Source organism: Engraulis encrasicolus, chromosome 1 (genome assembly GCF_034702125.1).
Source record: "Engraulis encrasicolus isolate BLACKSEA-1 chromosome 1, IST_EnEncr_1.0, whole genome shotgun sequence".
Lineage (NCBI taxonomy): Eukaryota > Metazoa > Chordata > Actinopteri > Clupeiformes > Engraulidae > Engraulis > Engraulis encrasicolus.
Window position 1 is genome coordinate 50,179,199 of NC_085857.1, and position 7,112 is coordinate 50,186,310.

The window sequence follows — 7,112 nt, forward strand, 5'->3', positions numbered from 1 at the left end:
AAATTAAAAGTACATTTCCCGCTTGGCTGGCAGCAGCCATTTTGGGATATAGGGCTCTACAAAAATTTCCCCACATTGTTGTGAGGGGCCACCCCGGCTCATTTTGTTATTTAACCTTTATAGATGACAAATCCAGTGAGAAACGAACCTTTCCTCTCCACGGTCACGGAACTTCTATAAATGACCCAACTACATAGCTCCAATTTTAAAGCAGCTAAGTCAATGAAATGAGCCCAGGTGCACTGAATCCATAATGCCCTGTGTACATCGAAGGCGAACTAAGCGACCTGCGCGGCGGAAGTCATTGTTTCTCTATGGAGGGAAGGCGAATAAAGCTACCAGAGCGAATTCGGCCGGAGCGAAGCTTCTTTAATCTTGAGCGACCTGGGCGAATTTTGACGATTAAACTCAAGCTAATCTTAAGCGAATTCGCTATGACGCGGTTCGGCGAAAACCAATTGGAACGTTCATATCGAGGAATGTCCCAGGCTGTCAAGACAGAGCCGTTATGTGATTAGCTGAATCAAACATGTCAGTTTCAGGCGTCCAGAGCGAATAAAACTAATTCATGGCGAAACTTCTTCAACCACCCCAGCTACCTGGGTCGCGTTGGTAGCGCTTGATGTACACGGGGCATAATGCTGAAGAGTTGTCTGCCATATTTGGTTAGTAAAAGTTGAATATATTGCAATCTGTTCAATCACAAGTTCAAGCATACTACATTACACTCCTTGGTATGGAACTGTACAGCAGGCACTGATTCCGTATCATCCACAAATCCTTGTCGCCACTTCTGAAATGAATTCACAGTCTCAATGTCCGAGAAACACCACTGCTTTCGATGCTCTGTGTGAAGCCGACATGTTGACCTTCTTTCACCATTGTGTCTTGGAGATGACGTTTACAATCCACCTGTGATTCTTTTCACTGCATGGACACCAAAGCCTATGCAGAGACCACACCATCTTCACTTCAGAACATGAGTTCAAAAAGCACTGCCACCACACCAGTTTAAGAGGAAGGTGCAAGAACACCTTTGAATATTCTCTCTCTCTTTCCATGTCTCTTCTTTCCTCTATTCGATCAGAAATTCTGTGAAAGCATTGGAGAGCATGGTGAATGTTCAATTAGGTGCAGTTAACCCATTTTGTCCTAAGCCCTTTTTGGGAAAGGGTCTCCTCTTCCTATTAAATCCTAAATATCTCAGCCTCTGAAGCACATACAAACATGAAATTAGTTACGTTTAAAAGCCTAGACCCTCCTCTTGCATTATAATATGTTAATTCAGCTCTAACATACCCACATATTTAATAAAACAGCTAAAATCTTAAAATCCTGAATGCAGCGTATATGTGTCTCCAGGACACAATGGGTTAATGGAGAGGGTAATTCAGAGGATACTATTGGGTCATTCCACGCCAAATCAACAAGAGCCCAAGCACTTAGGTCTCAAAAAATTCTGAAAATATTACCAAGTGTACCCGTGGTACTTAAGAGAAACACTGTAGATTTATTTGAATGTAAGATGTATACTCTCCGTGTTACAGCCAATTTTACTGGGGGAGGGGGGTGCACATTTTGTTCACACTCTTTTTTTTGTGAAAGTTCACAAGCCCGTAGCTCAATAACTAAACCATGTAGGAAGCTCAAATTTGGCATGCTGGTACATAGATAGGAATAATTTGTTGCTAAACTGTCAGTTTTGGTCTGTATGATCCTGCATCGTCATAGCATTCCCTCAAAGATGATACAAATTGTACTGGAGTTTTTTGCTGCGCTCTGTTTAGGCCTTCAGAAGACATATTTGTGCCCAACATAGCCTCTTGATTTTTTCCCCTTGTAGAGACAAGTAGGAACACTCTCATAAAAAGCTATAAATAGAAAGGAAACCCCATCAGTGTTTGACCAGAAGACCTCACAAGTCTGACAAATCATTTTGGGTGTCATTTTCAGAGCTCCAGAACCCCTTGTGGGATTGTCCACAGATTTTTATTTTATTTTTTTCTTCATTCTCCATGAAGTCTTCTTTTTAAAAATGCCAATGAGACTTGTCTTATGTGATGTTTTCTTTTTTAATTTCCACCCTGAACATGGGCAAAATGCAAAAAGAGAGCAACATGATTTCGATAACATTTAATGTAAATACTAAATAATCAAATGCAAATTTTGCCCGGACATGATCACCCGAGAGTCCCTGTGCAGGGGTGCAGGTATCCCTTTCAATTTCAATGATTTCAGGAGCGTTCAATGTGGGAGCAGGTGGGTCATTCCAGCTGGAATCAGCAAATGGTCCCCACTCGACCCCCTCGGATTTGCTTGAAAAAATATATGTGATGGCTTCAACATCCAATAGAACATATCCACCATTGCAGATTTCAGCTGTGCATACTTTTTCCACAAAAAATCTATAAATAAGGACACCCCCTCCCCCTGATTTGGCGTCACTGCCCGAGTGACCATATTCAGACTTAATTATCTCCAAAACTATTTGTGGTAGGTCCATTATTTTTTCAGGGCTAAGAGTCGACCTGATGAGCATACATCACAATTTGCAGCACTGTATGTCAAATTACACCTTAATACTGGCCCTCTACTTTTCTTTGAAATTAAAATTGCAAGGGTTTTCAGATGTCCATAAAAAACTCAAATTTCAACATTCAAGGTTCATCCTTGGTACATGGTCAGATATGTGCCATGACTTTCACATCACATCATATTTGATATAAGGGTCCAATGGTTGTTGAGATGCAGATGTCCAAAGCTGGGACAAACTAATTAACATCATTGTTTGGAGCAATATTTCCAAACTATGACACCAGTTCTGAACTTGCTGTTTGGTGTCTCTGAAAGATAATATTATTATTTATAACATATCTAAAATTTGGGATGGTGTTTTGCCCCATTATTTTTATAATGAATTTTAAAAACTCATTCCTGTGTGACATGCAGGTGTACCTTAGGAGCCCTGTTACCTTAGAAAAAAATTGGGTTTACTACACCTAAAATGAATAGCCAAGTCAGTGTACACTAAAACCTAAAATCTCTGATACCAAATAGGTGATTTTATACTTGTTCAACTCAGTATTTCAGTATATCTGACTTAACCCTCAATTCCATCCTAAGAAGGTGGCCAATCCCCTTGATTTTTGTGTTCCATTTTCACACAAAGATGGCGGCTCACGGAGCCAATGGCATAGTTCCAAAATAGTTCCAGGAAGTCAGCATCAAGGGAAGGAAACAAAACACCATTGTTTGGAGCAATATTTCCAATATATGACAGCGGTTGTGAACTTGCTGTTTGTTGTTTCTCGAAGAGGATATTCTTATTAACAACATATCTAAAAATTGGGATGGTGTTTTGCCCCTTTATTTGTATAATGCCTTTTCAAATCGCAATGCAGTGTGGCATGCATCCCTCAAATCCATCCAAAGTGGCGTCATGAAAAAAAACCCCACCATTTTTTAGAGCAATACCTCCAAAGTATGACACCAGCTGTGAACTTGTTTTTTGTAGTGTCCTGTAAGAGGATATTTTTATTAACAACATAGCAAAAAAATAGAATGGTGTTTTGCCTCATTCCTTTTAATGATCGTAAAGCGCATTGCGGTGTGACATAAGCCTGTGATCAAATAGTGCAGAGGGAAGCGGAAGTGGTGAATTGTTCTGGGCCAAGGACATGGGGGAATCAAGATTGGGTACTCATGACATTGCATGTATTGGGAAGGGGTCTCTTCAGACGACTTTATCCCGGGCCCAGGCAAAGCTGTTTGTTCAGCTCAGTATTTCTATATCTATTTTTTTCAGGGATTCTGGCCTCATCTTTTTAAGTGTACTATCGGCCAGATGATCAAGTGACTACGCAACATGTTCTCACTGGCGCTACGTTAGCAATACATTCAAGATGATTGAGAGAAGTACCATTTTGAGAGAAGTCATAAAAAAACAACCTGTGGAAATAAAACAAGGTGTTGATATGATTTCCTTGATGCAACCTTGACTTCCTTGATGGTGATTTAATATTTGAAAAAAAAAAATTAAATGTATTTAACAAGTCAGGAACTTTCAATGCTCTGGCCTGTGACAAATGATTTTATACACACTTAACTTTCAATCACTAGCTGATTCTTATGAGTTGACTTTATAAGGTAGCTTGCCATTATCATTGATGGTGCATTAGGTATCTGCACTCGTATTGTTGTGTGCAACCATCCGTCATTGGCAATTCAATGAGGAACATCTGAATGAAACTTTGAATGAAACTTTGTTGTCATTGTACAGGTACAAAGATATTGGTACCTTGAAGGGCACTGACTACATAGGTATTGATTTCAGTAAGGATACCATCACCATGCTCATGGCACTTCGGTCAGGGGAGGATGATGGGGGGCGGGAAGTTCTACAATCAGGATACCTCTTTACAAACTCTGTCCTCCTATGTGTCATCTCTAATCAACTTTTACTTTCCTATGCGACCATAAAACAGTCCCACCCCCGCCAACAGTCACCAGGACAGAGCTACCCTGACCGTAGAACTGTGCCCCGCCCCCAATCCACCACCATATCTGAACGCTTTTGCATGCTGCAAAGCTTCCTTTCGGCTTCCATCATCTCACCTGGATCAATGTGATGATGAACTTTACAAGTAATAAACATTGTCTACAAGTAACCAAACCATGATTATTGTAATCACTGCTGCTTACCTGCAATCCACTTGTCAGCGTTGCAGCCGTATAATATAATAATGATGAAAGCAGCTGAATTAGATCGCAACAATGTGACAAGAACCACATGGTTGTCTGGTGCCAATATGAACTTCTGTGCCTTCAATATTCACCTGATATTGAATACTGCATGCAAGCAAACTCTTCTAACTAAAACTCCAGGACCATGCTGTCAAAATAGTCTGAGGGAATTTCTAGCCAGTATGAATTAAGTTATTTTGCAATACAGCTGATAACTTAACGAGTAAGACGCAAGCTTCATAGCAAATATAAAGTTACATGTGCTGATTGAAAGACTAGTTAGGATGGGAGTCCTTGTTGCAAACAAGAGTGCTACAATTCTTTAATCCTCTCCTATTTCATCACTTTATTCCAAGACTACTACTACCGCTACCACTACCACTACTACTACTACTACTACTACTAAAATGATGATGATGATGATTATTATGATTTTACAATTAAAATAATTAATGTCTATCAAAGCCATGTGCAATGTGCTATTCTTGCTGTGTGGTATCAATCAATTCATTTACACGTGTTATGGTTTCCCTAGAATTTGCTTTGTCATTCACAGGGTAGCCATCTTGTTTTCACTATTAAGGTGACATCAGAGCCATGGATTTGAGAGTTGCGACAAGTCGGTTGGTGACATGGTCCTCATAGCTTCAAGTAATTGTAGCCAATTGAGATTTTGAAGTCCGTTATAAAAAGAATGAGGCAAAACACCATCCCAATTTTTTTATATGTTGTTAAAAAAACATCCTCTTTCAGAAACACCAAACAGAAAGTTCCTAACTAGTGTCATAGATTGGAAATATTGCTCCACAGTGGTGCAAATTATTTTTTCCCCATCTTTGGACCTCTGTATCTCAACAACCATTGGAGCCTTTTGTTAGATATACTATGATGTGAAAGTCATGGTACATATCAGACCATTTACCAAGGATGAACCTTACATGTAGAACTTTGAGGTTTTTACAGACATTTGGAAACCCTAGAACATATGATATCTACAAAAAGTAGAGGCACATTATTACGGTGTGATTTTACTTACAGTGCTGTAATATATGATATTCAGGTCTGGGACTCTTAGCCCTGAAAATATAATATATCTGACACAAATAGTTCTGGAGATAATTGAGTCTGAACATGGTCACTCATGCAATGTCGCTAAAACAAGCGTAGGGGGTGTACTTATTTACTTATTTATTTATTTTACTTATTTTTTGTGCCAAAAGTATCCAGAGCTGAGTTCTGATATTGTGGATGATCTACTGGATGTTTAAGCCATGACATACATTTTTTTCAGGCAAATCCGAGGGGGTCGAGTAGGAGATTTTTCAGAAATTTGCTGATTCCAGCTGGAATGACCCAGGTTCGCACACCAAAAGAGACAGTAGGTCAGGCACAAAGAGTCATGTTGTTACTTTTTTTGACCAGCAGATGGCAGCGGAAGAAACGCATAGAAAACATATTGCTCTCAATGTGCATGTTGCCCATGTTCAGGTTGGAAATTATAAAAGAAAACATCACATAAGACAAGTCTCATTGGCATTTTTAAAAAGAAGAATTCATGGAGAATGAAGAAAAAAATAAAATAAAAATCTGTGGACAATCCCACAAGGGGTTCTGGAGCTCCGAAAATGACACCCAAAATGATTTGTCAGACTTGTGAGGTCTTCTGGTCAAACACTGATGGGGTTTCCTTTCTATTTATAGCTTTTTATGAGAGTGTTCCCACTTGTCTCTACAAGGGGAAAACATCAAGAGGCTATGTTGGGCACAAATATGTCTTCTGAAGGCCTAAACAGAGCACAGCCAAAAACTCCAGTACAATTTGTATCATCTTTGAGGGAATGCTATGACGATGCAGGATCATACAGACCAAAACTGACAATTTAGCAACAAACTATTCCTATCCATGTACCAGCATGCCAAATGTGAGCTTCCTACATGGTTTAGTTATTGAGCTACGGGCTTGTGAACTTTGACAAAAAAAAAGAGTGTGAACAAAATGGGCACCCCCCTCCCCCAGTAAAATTGGCTGTAACACAGAGAGTATACATCTTTCATTCAAATAAATTTGCAGTGTTTCTCTTAAGTACCACGGGTACACTTGGTAATATTTTCAGAATTTTTTGAGACCTAAGTGCGCGGTCTCTTGTTGATTTGGCGTGGAATGACCCTACTGACAGTTACTCTTCTGCTGCCTGTAGACCAGATATAACCTATGCATGACCCAGGTAGCTGAGTATTCTAAGTATTATAAGTTTTGCAATGAATTCGTTTTGGTCACTTCCCTCCTGGCAAACTCGCTTTGGTCATTTTAGTTTCTGACCCTCCATAGACAAACAATGACTTCCGTCACTCACTTAGCGTGGGTCATA